Genomic DNA, 13,809 nt, shown 5'->3' with positions numbered 1-13,809 from the left:
CCCTGTGTCGGGCTGCACCTCTGGAACCATCTTTCTCATGCCCTGGTCAATGCCCAACAGGCAGCCCTGGCTTCTTTATCGCCACCAGGCATTCCCACCCCATCCTCCATCCTGCTGGGCCCTCAGCCAGACTGCCCTGGGACCCAGAGACCACACTTTTTCTTTTGAAGGTAAAAATACTGGCTTATTGACAATTTTATTGATGAGTATTATAGCATCATTAATAATTAAAATAATTAAAAATTTATATGTAATAAGCAACTATTATTAGTAGCAACTTGATTGTCATCCCACCCCATCAACAAAAATGAAGCTCGTGCTGTGCACACGGAGGTGTTGGGTGCTGTGGCACCAGATCCCGATTACTTCAGGATTCCGGTCTCCGGCTGAGGCAGGCGACCGCGCTTGGACTCCACCTGGGGAAGGGGTGGTGGCCCTTGGGTTCTGGTGGCACGCACACTGGAGGCCTTTTGCTCACAAAAGCTCCTGGGTTCTGAAATGAAGAGGCTGCACAAAGAGAAGGTTGGCAAAGGCTGTCACGCCGGGGCAGTTCCGCCCCGTGGGGAGGTTTGTGTGTGTCCTGGGGTGGACCAAGGCTGCTCTCAGCCCAGCCCACTTGTGACAGTGAAACTCAGGCATGTGTCCATTCATCCACTCGACAGTGTGAAGGACGCTGTCCTAGCTAGAGGAGATTCAGCAACGAACAAGGTCAAGGCCCCTGTCCTCGTGGAGATCATGTCTGAAGGTAGAGAAAGGCAAAAATCAAGTCAATGACAAATATTACAATAATCAAGTCTCTAAGAGAGTGGCAGGGAACCAAGATACAGGGCAAGGGAGATCCACATAAAGATTAGAGAAGGGGTCAGAGACGCCTCTCCAAGCTGGACCTGAAGGAGAGAGAGCCAGTCTCTGGGAAAGAAGAAAGGGCTGCACAGGTAACAGTTCAGCGTGTGCAAAGGGCCTGAGGCAGCCAGTGGATCTGAGAGCAGGCAAGACAGGGAAGGTGTATTCAGAAAGGGTCATGCCAGGAAGGGCCTCGTAGCCACAGTGAGGACGTGGATGTTGTTCTTAATGACTTGGTCACCATTGCCTTCCCAACTGTCTGTGCAATGACTCTGAGGGGCAGGCCTGGCACAGGGCAGGGCACAAGCAGGTGAGAGAAGCCCCCCTGAAGGAGCTGGGGCTGGGGGTTGGATGGCAGAGAAGAGTCTACAGCAAGGACCAGAAGAAGGGGTGAGGCCCAGGGTCAAACCTGGGGCAGTGAGGGGCAGTCACTAACCTGTGGGTGGGAGGAGCACTGAGGGCCGCAGCAGGGGACTGGCTACTGGAGGCCTTGGGGGATGTGATGGGGTCCAGGGTGACTTGGAGGTTTCCGGTGGGGCTGCCTGGACAAACCCCACGCTCTGGACCGAGGAACTCAGGAGGAGGCTTCCGCGGCCCCCACTCGGCCATGCGCAGAGCTTCGGCTGAGCCCCTGAGTGGGTCCATGTGCTGAGAGCGGCACTCCACCTTCACGGCAGCCCGGCCAGCGCTGCCACGACGTTCTCCACTTCACCAGCAGGTGGTCATCACACCCGTCCAGACAGCCCAACCCCAGAGTCCAGGCTCTGGACACACAGATCCCGGTCACTTCTGTTGAAACCCAGCCTCCACCTCGCAATCTCACATTTAAGGGGCTCTCGACACACCCCATCCTTTCTGTCCCCATCTTTGATGAAGTTACATCAGAAGGACACCTTGAGACAAGGCTGAGTGTGGCTGGCACTGGGGAGATGATCCCAAGAGGCAGAGGCAGGAGGTTGGAGGAGTGAGGCTGGAGGCCGGGAGTGTCCTGCAGGTGGGTGGACCTGCAGCAGCTGAGGCTCCCTCCCTCCCACGAGCTTGGGAGACTGGGTAGATGGCACAGAATCATCCTGCTCCAGGGACCTGGGACCTGGGTGTTTATGCTCCAACTGTCCTCTGGACAGGCGGGGCTCTGCCTCCCTGGCACTGCCAGCCTACCCAGGCTTGAACAAGCACAATCCCCTGGCCAGGGAAAACCTCAGGCAGAGAGAGGCAGAGGCCTGCAGTGGGAGGCAGGTGGGGACACAGCTGCTGGGGGCTGTGCGGCCAGAGACCAGACCCCCAGAGCTCTGTGGGTGCCAGGGGCCTTGGTGGCCTGGTCCCCTCCTCCACTCTTAGGTACCATTCGTGAGGCAAAATATCTTCCACGACTTCCTCGTAGGATGTTTCCATTGTCCACTAACCTGGGTCCTTCCCCTTTTGGCCCTCAGGGGCACTAGGCCTTGTCCACTTATCCCAGCAAACCTCCACAAAGGACCAGGATTTCTGTGCTCCTAGCATAAGAGGGGGCACCTTTCTAGGGGCTGGGTGCAGGTAACCCCCATTGCTGGGACAGTGCTCTTGATCACAGGGGTCACCCTTACTTTGTTGTAGGTTGGGTTCTCTCTCTCTCTCTTTAAAATTGCAAGCAAGAGAAACCTCCTCAAACCAGCGCCAGCAGAAAAGGAGGTTTCTTGGCCAGAGTGTCCAGGACTCCAAGGCAGGACAAGTGGAAGCTCAGGGAGGCAGCAACGGGGACCTGAAAAGCCATCAGGAGAACTGGAGGTGGCTCCATAGGCTCCTGATGACTTCAGTCATTCCCTGGTGTCTGTGGGTTTGACTCCAGCGCCCCCACGGACCCCCGAGTCTGAGGACGCTCAATCCCTCCTGTAAGATGGCAGAGTATTTGCATTCAGCCCCCGCCGTCCTCCTGTGTGCTTTAAATCACCTCCCGATGACTTAGAATGCCTGATACAAAATAAATCTACGTAAGTAGCTGCTACACTGTATTGTTTAGGGAATAACGACGGGAGGGCTGTACCTGTTCAGTACAGACAGGGGTTTATGCCCCCAAATCATTTCAATCTGCAGTTGGTTGAATCTGCAGATGCAGAACCCATGGATGAAGGGGACAACTGGATGTGTCCTTCTTTGTCTAAATTCTTCGTCTGGGTCTCTGTCTCTCCCTGTCTCCCTCGTCCTCTCTTGTCTCCCTCCCGTAACTACATTTCGATCTGTGATGGACCCTTCTCTGGCGTTCTGTGGGCACATGACCACACACAGCGAGCTGGACCCAGCTTTACATCTCATTTCAGGTCACCAGCCAAGAAGGCCACCTATCATCTCTGAAGTTCAATGCCAAAGTCAGAGGAGAGAGAATCTGATGAGCCAGCTTGAATCGGTGTCCCCACCTGATCCAATCAGCTGTCCCCAGGGAGAGAGGAAGGGAACATGCATGGCACCTGAGGTTCCAGTGGGGAGAGGCTGGTCTCAGGGACGGGATGTGAAGGACTGGCCAGGAGCACAAAAGATGGCCGCCTCGTCTGGCTGGACCCTCTCAGAGAGGGGTTCTGATCTGGATCAAGCCCCTGTCCTGTGCTTTAGCTACCACCATCTGAACTATGCTCCCGGTCCCTTCTTCTTGGTACGTGGTACCTCCCTCCCGGAGCCTCGGCTTCCTGATCTATGAAATGGCGATAACAACTTCTTCCTGCAGGGTGATTGTAAATCCCACGTGTGTGGCCCTGGTCTAGCGACCAAGACACATCTGAGCTCCCTGAAGTCCCCAAATTCCGTGGTCCTCAGCTGCAGGCAGTGGTGGACTGATGGACTTAGTAGTAGGACCATCCTGAAAAACCAAACATGAGGCAGAAGCAGCTCTGCTTCGGGGGGTGTGGGAGGGGCGCTGAGGGGGAGCTCTGAGCTCATTTTCTCTGCTTCCCTCTTCACTGCCTCCTGCCCAGAACCCCACAGTCGTTGCCCAAACACCCCCGGATTCTGCCAAAACTCGTTAGGAAATCATGGTGTAGAGAGACAGAATTCCCATTTATTGAGGACCTACTGTGTTCTAGGCAATCCTACAAACCTTTGCTTCTTTAATCTGACAATACCCTTTATGGTCACTTTTAAGAGAAATGAAGTAATTGCCTTAGGCTATGCAATAGGCAATAGAGCCAGATGGGAAACCAGATGTCTGCCTCCGCAACTCAAGTTTGGTCCCAAACACAGAGCAGGGTCCCCATCCAGCCCCCAACCCCAGCCCAGGGCTGGCCTCAGGACAGTGCCCCAGGCTGGGTGTTTTGGAAAGAGCAGATTTTGGTGATTTGGAGGCGGGATCTAGATTTGAGTTCCAGCTGTGACTTTAACTTGCTGAGCGGCCTTGGGCATGTCTTTTGACCTCTCTGGGTCTCAGTTTCCTCATCTACAAAAGGAGATTTTGGATTCTCACAGCTGTGACATTCTAGGATTTAAATTTAGCCCACCCCACCTGGCCCTACTGATATCTGCTGGGCGAGTCCTCCCCATCTCAGGGACAGAAACAGTCTTGAAAGGCCTGGGCCTCCCAGAGAGGAAGCGGAACCGGACGCCTCTGCATTCTGCATCTGAGCCACCCCCACACACTGCCACCCTCTGACCCGACTGAAACCCAACCCGAGGGGGGCCCCCCGCCAGTGACTCAGCCCTTGCCCTATCTGATTGCCAGAGCTGATTCCTAGAAGTTGAAAGTCACTTCTCTCTGGCCATCGCCACCACCTCCCACCATGAGGCAAGTTCTAATTCTGTCCCTCAACCACAGAGTCAGGAAGAAGACAGTGACGGCACTTGGGGTTTTCAGGGGAAAGTCTGGGGTGGAAGTCTGAGGCCTAGCAATGCTCTAGGGACGAGAGAGGCTGAGGACCAAGCTAGTCAGGGGTGCAAGTGAGTGTGCGAGGAGGGCGGGGGACAAGGGCTCAGCTCCGCCAGCTTACCTGTGGGACCTGGGCCCACCTGTAGTCCTCTCTGCCTCCACTGAGTCAGGTGACAGGAAAGCCTCCCTCCCGGGTCCACTCTTCAGCAGTGCTCGGGGTTCAGAGTGTGTCCTGCAGGTTCTCATCTTTGTAGATGCAAACCCAGAAGAGAGACGTAGGGTAAGGATGGACAGACGGGAATGGAGGTGGTCGTTCTAAACTTGATGGTGGAGTCCCGCCAAACCTGAAGAGCACAGGCCGTGCTCTGAAGACCTTGGCTCCGGGGCATTTCTATCTTCCTCACTGACCTCCAAGAAAACACAAGCCCAACTAGAGCAGGGGCCTCGCATGTGGGTCCAACCTCCGGCACCGCAAAGAAACAGACAGACACAACGGCAGGAACTTGGCCTGTCTCGCTGACCCCCAGCACCTGGAATCATGCCTGGAACATAGGTGCTTGGACAGAGCAGCAAGAGGCCACCAAGCTGTGGATGTGGCTACTGCCCTGTGACAACAGGTGATGTCAGCAGAAAAGAGACACACAGGGCTGTGAGAGTGCCCCACGCCATGCACCCACCTTCCGAGTGTGAAACGACACACTGTCTGCTACTTCACTCCCACCTTTCTGATCTCACTGAGAAGGTCTGTGACTCACTCTATCCCAGAGCCATTCGGGGAAGGGAATCTGGGAACCATTGATGGGATTTACTTAAACTGTCACAATCGAAGCCACCAGGTTCAATCAAGAACCCTTTGATTATACTGCATCGGAGAGCAGAACAAGTAGCGTAACCCTCTGCCTGGTAAATACGAACCTTGGGCTCTCCATTCTGATGGTATTGGAAAACAAAACGTTCTGCCCATCACTCGCCATTTACCAAGTGACAGAGGCTATGACAGCCCGTTCTGTTAAGTTACCACCTCTGGCTCAGCAGCTGCGTTGGGCTGCCCCTGTTCGGTTTGTGGTAACTCACCATCACCTGCCAGGATCCAGCACATTCTCTCAGGGCTGTCTTGGGGATCTAATGGGGACATAACAGAAATCACCATTCTTTGAAGGTGGCTCTAATCTCTGCTATTTGTCCTAAGAAGTAGTGTCATTTCCGACTTACTATCTTGAAGTTTTTTACTTCTTTTTCAAAATTTTGCCATAATGCTTTTGTCATCTGTCTCATTTACTATAGGCCAACTTTATGTCCAAGCCCAAGAAGCCATTGCAGCCTCATAACAGGATGACTCTGGGCTCCTGAGTCACAGGACAGTGCTCCGCATCCAGTTCTTCTCTCTGCCCTAAAGTAAGACCTTCACCATCTGCTCCTAGGGTGTTCTCCTGGCGCCACTGGTACACTTAGCCAGCTCCTGCTTGGTCCCTTCCTCCTACAAGAGAAACCCTGGACCATGCTACCACCTGACCCCGGTTATCCATCTGAAGAGCAATTAGGGGAAATGGGGGAGGATCCATGTCATCTTCATAAGCATCCACCTGAGGGCTGTGCATCCTCTCCTACCAAATGGGAAACGGCTCTCCTCTAGCATAGAGAAGGGGCACTCCTAGCAGTTCAGGCTTTGAGGAGAATCTGAGGTTCAGGATTTCATGCATATCTACCCAGATGTTCCCTGTCGGATATCAGGGGTCCAGTCTTTCCCTCTTGGTTTCAGCATAGAAGTCTTCCTTGGGGCTGTGACTATAGTCTCCTGGGTGCAGCCACTGCTCTTTATAATCAGATCTTGAGTCTGATTTTCAGAAGTCTGCCCTCCAGCTTAAGGAATTAAGGATCTGTTTAAGCACTGCCTGACAGTCTTCAACTTCCACTCGGCCCTAAATTGATAGTTGACTGACCTAAGCCTGTTATTTTCTTTCTTTAGGGTTTTAATTGCTCTGAACCTCAGTCAACAACTCTAAAATCCTTAGAGTTACCATTACTCTCCTATCTTTCAAGTGCTAGAGCCACTGCATACACCAGTGTCTTTCCTTTCACATACAAACCTTTCCAAGAGAGTCTGAGCAAGGGTGAGACTCTACAGCACACCAGGGATTCCACTTCTCCACCCACTACTTCCTAGGACCTTCTGCAATACCATCTATCTTTAGTTAGGTTTCCTCAGAAGCCAATCCTGAGACAAGATTGAGTGTGAGCATTAGTTATTTTAAAGTTGACCCCAGCAAAAAGCAATAGGGGGCTGAGGGAGCAACACAAAGAAGGAAAAACAATGAAATATGTATTAAAAAGTAGGTGCCACTAACATTAGCTGCACTATTGTGCAACTGAAGCACAATCACACAGGGAAACTGCCGGCCCTAAGGATGTCCTACTCAGGGGGCAAGGAAGCTGGGGTATCTGTCCTCCCATATGTACACTCCCTTGGCTGAATGCTACTCCTGGGGATGTTGATGACCCCACATTCTGGCCTCAGTCAACCAACCAGGCAGAAAATCACAGGTGTTTGTATCAAGATACTGTCAACACGTGTGCTCAGAAGATCTGGGCATGACACGCACAGCAATCTGTTGAGAGTACAAGATCCACGTGCCCTGAAATTATTAAAGAATAGAAATAGCTGAACTGCTGACAGTTGCTATTTTTAGACATCCTACATGAACTCACTCATTTCGTCTTTATTCTATTATGATCCTCATTTTATGATGAGGAAACTGAGATGCAGAGATATTAAGCCACTTGCCCAAGGTCCCATGGATAGCAAATCACTGCACTTCAGGATCCATGAGGGCTGTGAACTGTTCACCAGAGTGTAAGTTTATATTCAGTAGATGGATTTAACAAAAGATGAAGTAGTCCCATGTGTATATGCAGAGAGTGCCTGAGGACAGGACCTGGATCTTCTGGGCTTGATAGTTAGAGCACCTAGCAGTCAGTGGACACTTATTGAATACATAAGCAAATGATTTAGAAAGAGGCTAAGAACTGGACATCTCTTCCTCTACCACAAATCACTATGTGACCTTGGCTAAGTCTCCACCCTGGCTTGGCCTCGGTTCCACACTCTATAGTGACCCTCCCCACACTAACACTTGCCTCCTACCCTTCCGGCCCCTTGCTCAAGTCCCACCACTAAAGTCATTCTCAGAATCTCAGGCAGTTTGCAGTCCACTCGCCGTGCCCTCTTCTCATGAAAGGTCTCTCCTGGGTTTATTCCTCTCATTGATCAGTTCAGTCATCACTATGTCATATTCTCTTGTCAAATCACTATTTTACTGAAAGCCAATTTCAGCCACTTCAAAGTGATTGGTGATGGATTAGGACAAATATAACCAGCCAGTACCAGATCCACATGGTTTGAATCAGTGGCAACTGGTCATGTAGCTCAGACAAATTCCACAAATCCAGCTTGTCTAAAACCAGGTCAACCCAGGGAGCAGAGGACAGGGACAGTCAGGGAGTCCCCAGTCTCAGCTTTGTTGGTCCCTTCTGGTTTGCTCTGATTAAGTATCTTGGAAGTCCCATAAATTTTGGCTTGGGAAGAAAAACAGTGCTTGGAACCACTGGGTGGATTAATGGCTAAGATGTCATCTAGCCCTGCTCTCTTTAAACAACTAAGGAAAAGACAAGGGTTGACCTCCACTTTGTAAACTTTTTTTTTTTTTAGCACTTTAATTTTAATTTTTTAAAGACTTTTTCTTTTGCAGTGCAGGGGGCTGAACACAGGCCCTCACACATGCTAGGCAAGCACTCTACCACAGAGCTACAACACCAGCCCTAGAAACTAGTTTTTAGCGCAGTTTTAAGTTTACAGGAAAAGAAACAGAGAATTAAGCAAAAAAAAAAAAAAAAAAAAAGTACAGAAAATTCCCATGTATCACCCACCCTCACCATTTCCCTGTTATTAACATCTTACATTTATTACAACTGATGAACCAGTATCGATGCATTATTATTAACTGAAATCCTAGGTGACATAAGTCCTCCTGTGTTGTACATTCTGTGCATAATAAAAATGTATAATGTATTATGACTAACGGATAGGAGCATGTCTTCACTATGACTAATGTGCAATGACACGTCTCCACCATCGCAGGGTCATGCAAAACAGATTCACTGCCCTAAAAATCCCCTGCTCCATGGGTTCCTGCCTCACTCCCTCCCCCACACCAACCTCTGGCAGCCGATGACCTTTTTTCTGCATCTACAGTCTTGCCTCTTCCAGATGAGCAAACTGAGGCTCGAGGAAGTGAAAGCACTTGCCCACGGTCCAGTGTCTACGAACTGGCAGGGCCAGGATGCCACTCCAAGCTTTCTGGTTCAGAGAAATGTGCATGGGTGGGAGTTGGGGACAACGAGACTTTCCAGTTTTCATTCAACTTTGCTTTGATCCTTCACTGCCTTTTGCAAAAAGAACAAATTTGTTTTCCAACCCAGTCATTCTCAGAGGACTATCCTCTCCTTCCCAGTTGCTCTCTATTTAATTGGAATCACCCTCCAACTCTGAAGTCAACGACCTACTTTTGCCTGGTAAGGAACCCCCATCCTGACCTATATATGCTCCCTGTGAACCTCCTTCTGCACCCTGCTGCATCCCTGGACTCACTCAGGAGCAGCTCCTGATTGTGGAAAATGAACATCTTCAAGCGGACAAGCCCTTTTCTCTCACAGGTGCCTTCTCCCCGTGATTGTGGAGTCCCTTGGGCCATCCAGGGAAAGGATCAGGCCTGTAGGCCGCAGCCTCTGCGAGTGGTGTTCACTATGGTCCCTGGTAGATGTGGGCAGTAGGGTTGAAGTTCACAGGGCCATGTCACCCTGGAGCCAAAGGAAAATGCAACCCCTGAAAGGACAAGGCCCACCCACACCATCAGCTGGCTTCCAGGCCCAGTCGGTACCCCCAAATGGCCTCCCCTTCCTTCCCCAGCCCTGCCCACTCCCTCCATCCCCAAGCCCCCTTAAGTACCAATAATGGAAGTGCTTACTAGGCCCCGCAACAATTCACCCTTATCTTTTATTTATAGCTGACAAAGCTCCAAGCAGGAAAAATATAATCACACTTTAAATAATGGAAGTTGTAGGTATTAGAGCTACACGGGCAGTTACCAGAGTCGTGGCGATGTCTCCCTGCAGACCTGGCGGGGCGCATGCCGACTGCATTTTTAATTTTTAAAACATATTTCTTTCCAAATTATTCTGCGTTACCGAGGAGCCACATTTATGGGGGTGATAAATTACTGTAATAAAGTGCCTCTTCCTCAAATATATAGGACGAAGCCACGCTGAGCGCAGCCCAGCACAGGAGGCCCCGGGAGAGTGGCGGGAAGTCCCACTGCCTCACTCCTCACTTTAATTATTTGGCCGATGTGTCCTACATTTTTAATACAGTCACAAGTTTTCTTTAAGTAAAGGATTCAAACTGGCCACTAATTTGTACTTGTGGTGTTGATGCACAGGAGGGCGTATGGATGCCCGTCCCCTGGCACAGGGGCATGCGTGACCACAAACGTGATGTGCATGTGTGTGCCCATCTGGGAACGTACACACGTGTTGATGCCTGTTCACACGTGCAAGTGAGTAAGCTTATGGATGCCCAGATATGCACATGTGTGCATAACATATCCCTAGCTGGGCGTGGTGGCACATGACTGTAATCCCAGAGACTCAGGAGGCTGAGGCAGGAGGATCAGCATTTTGAGGCCAGCCTGGGCAACTTAGTGAGATCCTGTCTCAAAATAAAAAGGTCTGGGAGTATAGCTGAGTGGTAGAACAGCCCTAGGTTCAACCCCAGTACCATTTTAAAAAGAAGGAAAAGAAAAACCTGAGTTTGGCAGGTACACTCGTGCATACAAATGCATTGACCTAACTAACGCATGTTATCTCTACAGACCTGTGAGTACGGTGTGCATGCCATGCTTGGATTTTGCACGCTAGAGCACACTGGTGTGGCAGTGTGTCCAGGCACCATGCCTACGCTGATCTGCCTCCTCTGAATCCTTTCTCCTGCATCTCACCAGCTCCCCTGCTGCCTCTGGGCTTCCTTAGCCGTGAAGCACAAAAGCCATGGGCTCGGAGGAAGATGGCCTCCTCTCGGTGACGGCCTTGGCTCAGCACCTCGGTGCTTCAGTTCCCCATCTGTAAACTGAGGGTCACAGGAAGGCTTTGCCTCATGGGGCCCCAGGAGGATGAATGGGCTTAAAACATGGAAGGCACCTCGTGAGTTTTGAGCATGGACACAGTGGCTTGGGCTGCAGGAAAGAGCCAAGGGTGGGGAAAGGGGGACCTGACAAGGAAGTGGCCTATTCCAGCACTAACGTCTCCTGCCCCCGCTCACCTGATGGGAAGGGAGAGCCACGACAGGAGAACCCAGCGCTGCCCAGCCCTTGGGACCACCATCCGGTTGCCCAGGTCTGTGTGCTGGAGGCAAGGCTGAGCCACGTCACCTCTGCCTCCCTGGCTCCAGCACAGCGTCCAGCAGAGTGGGTGCCACCAGTGTTTGCAGTCGGGACAAAGACATGACAGATGGCTAGAGGGGAAGTAGAGTGGGCTGTGGGTGGCGTATTTGGGAGGCAATGACCTCAGGAAGTAGGAGGGAGGGAGGAAAGTGACGGGAAAGGAAGAAAGCCAGTAGGGGGTGTGCAGATGAGCAGGTTCCTCAGGGGACACCTGGGGCGCAGTCAGGGGACCACCAAGTGGCAGTGCAGAACGTGCCTAGAGTTGTCCCATTATGGTCAAACCAGGGTGTTTCTTCTCCACCCACCATCCCTCATTGGATGAGGGCTGCCCTGGGGACATTTCCAGACCTGGCCTTTCTGGGTGGCCCTGCATGAGTTGAGCAAGCACCTGTGGTGTCAGAGAAAGCCAGGCAGGGAAGCAGAGGGCTGGGGCAGGGTGGGAGATGCCCTCTGCAGTGGGGACCGCCCACGGTAGCTGGGGCAGCGTATCATCAGCGTCTGCGCCTGGTCAGTGTTGAACGTGCAGACTCACAGAGGACATGAGGTGGACAGACAGCTGGACATGTGCACTGATCTGGCCCGCACACACCCCAGATTCCCAAACCCGTGGCTCACTCCCTTCCCCACAGACCCCCTGTGCCTGCACGTGCTGTTCCCTCTGCCTGGAATTCCACTGCAAGCAAGCTGGAAGATCCCTGCAGGAATCCAGGGCTCTACTCAAATGGCAGCTTCTGCACCAGCCTCCTGACCAAAAGGAGTCCCTTCCTCCCTTCTTGGGTACTTCCCTCGGACCCCGAGCCCAGCACTTACCAGTCATCTGGTGTTGCAATAAACATAGACGGTGACCCTTCTGTCCCCCAGCCCTGAGCTCCACAAGAACAGAGACACATCTGGGTCACAGCTACGTCCCTGGTGCCCAACAGGGAACCCTGCGTGGCGTCAGTGCCCCATTTCCCACATCTGGGACATGAGTGATCATCGTACCCACCTCATCATGGTGCGGTCAGCGTTCGGTAAGTTAATAGTTTATGTCATTGTGCTGGGGACAAAGCCTGGCACCAACTGAGCACTAGGTTCATAAGGAACTCAGGAGGCCTGAGGGAAAGGAGCTCCAGCTGCCATAGGGTGCCCACCGTGGCCCCATATCACCCTGTTCTACCAGGGCTGGGAAGGGCCACTCAGCCAGAGCGGGCAGAGCCAGGACTTCACCCAGGCCTGTCTGTCCACGGTGCCGCGTCCCTCTGTACTGGCTCTGTCTCTGAGTCCCTCTCTCTCTGTCCCTCCCCCTCCTTCTTAATGCCCCACCCACGCAGGATGTCAGAGGCAGTGGAGGGCGGGCAGTAAGCCATAGGCATTAAAGTTTGGTAAATCCGGGATCAAGTCCTAGCCCGACACTTGCCAGCTGTCTGTTGGGCCTGTGGTATCTGCTCCCTGGGCCTCAGTCCCCCCATGATCCCCTGAGGATTCGGGAGGCTCTCCGAATGCAGATTTGCCATGGTTCTAGAAAAAGTGTGAGTTTCTGAGCTCTTCAATGGCACAGGCGCTTTCAAAACCAGAATCTACTTTATGAGTAAATTTGTATTCGTGGATCTTTTCTCTTAAAGATGGATCTTCTGGGCTGGGGAGATAGCTCAGCTGGTAGAGTGTTTGCCTCGCAAGCACAAGGCCCTGAGTTCGATCCCCAGTACCGCAAAAAAAAAAAAAAAAAAAAAAAAAGATGGACCTTCTGGGGTGTGGCTCAGGGGTAGCGCACGTGCTTAGCCTCCGTGAGACCCTGGGTTCCACTCTCAACACCAGAAAAAAAGAAAGAAAAATAAAAGATGGATCTCTCAGGCATGAACTTCAGGACCCCAAGTCAATCTGCCCCCAAGACTCTGGCTCAGGTCCTTCCAGCAGGGACACCATGGAAGACCAGGGCAGGGTGGCAGAACATCTGTCCCCACCTCCCTACCCTGTCCAGAGGCCAATGCTGTCCAGGATCAGGTCCTATAGCACAGGTGGAGACACAGGGCCTGGAAGGATCCTGACACACCGGAGATCGCACAGTAGGATAATGTCAGGGCTGGACTTGAACCCATGTCCCCAGCTGCAAGACCAGGACTTCTTGCTCTGCCACCAGGAAGTGGGTACCAAGGGATAGCCTGGGGGTGGGGCCTGTCCTTACCCACGAGCGCTTGGGGTTGTGGCTTAGAGAACGACTCAGTCCTCTCCAGGGCCCAGGGGCAGGGGCAGCTGTGGGTGGGGGTGTCCAGGGATTGCTGCTAAAATAAGCAGTGGCTTCCTCTGAGAGGCCTCTGTGGTCTGTGCAGGGGAAGGAAGTGGAGCCCCGGAAAGGGGAGGGAGCAAAGGGGTGAGAGGCTGAAATTGCTGCCACATCTCAGAGAGCAGGCCGGGCACCCCAGCCCCCGAGACTCGCCCTTGACCCAGACAGAATGCGACCCTGAAGCCGGCCCCCAGGAGGGCCTAGACGCTCAGGCCCAGGCCTAACACAGCTGTCCAGAGCAGCGGTGGCTGGCTCCTGCCCTCCTCACAGCATGGGCCTTCCCAGGTCCCCTTCCATTTGCCTGGAATGTCCTTCCCTGCTTTCTCCTCTGAGACCCAATGCCAATGTCACCTGTCCCGGGAAGCTTTCCCTAACCACTTGCTAGA

The 13,809-nt window shown here is 52.5% G+C and overlaps 1 long non-coding RNA gene across 2 annotated transcripts; it reads right to left on the bottom strand.

The window, feature by feature from the left end:
- Positions 1 to 201: 201 nt before the first annotated feature.
- Positions 202 to 12,361, bottom strand: LOC124964724 (uncharacterized). Of its 2 annotated transcripts, none has more exons than XR_007105021.1 (4): positions 12,149 to 12,361; positions 4,791 to 4,915; positions 1,280 to 2,790; positions 202 to 739 (listed from the first exon to the last, which is right to left on the bottom strand). It is a non-coding gene; the product is annotated as an uncharacterized LOC124964724 (long non-coding RNA). The 2 variants fall into 2 exon arrangements; XR_007105022.1 differs by lacking the exon at positions 12,149 to 12,361 and adding an exon at positions 11,040 to 11,158.
- Positions 12,362 to 13,809: the final 1,448 nt, after the last annotated feature.

Source organism: Sciurus carolinensis, chromosome 14, assembly GCF_902686445.1.
Source record: "Sciurus carolinensis chromosome 14, mSciCar1.2, whole genome shotgun sequence".
NCBI classification, from domain to species: domain Eukaryota; kingdom Metazoa; phylum Chordata; class Mammalia; order Rodentia; family Sciuridae; genus Sciurus; species Sciurus carolinensis.
Note: the sequence above shows the minus strand (reverse complement) of the source record. Positions and strands in the feature narration are given on the sequence as shown.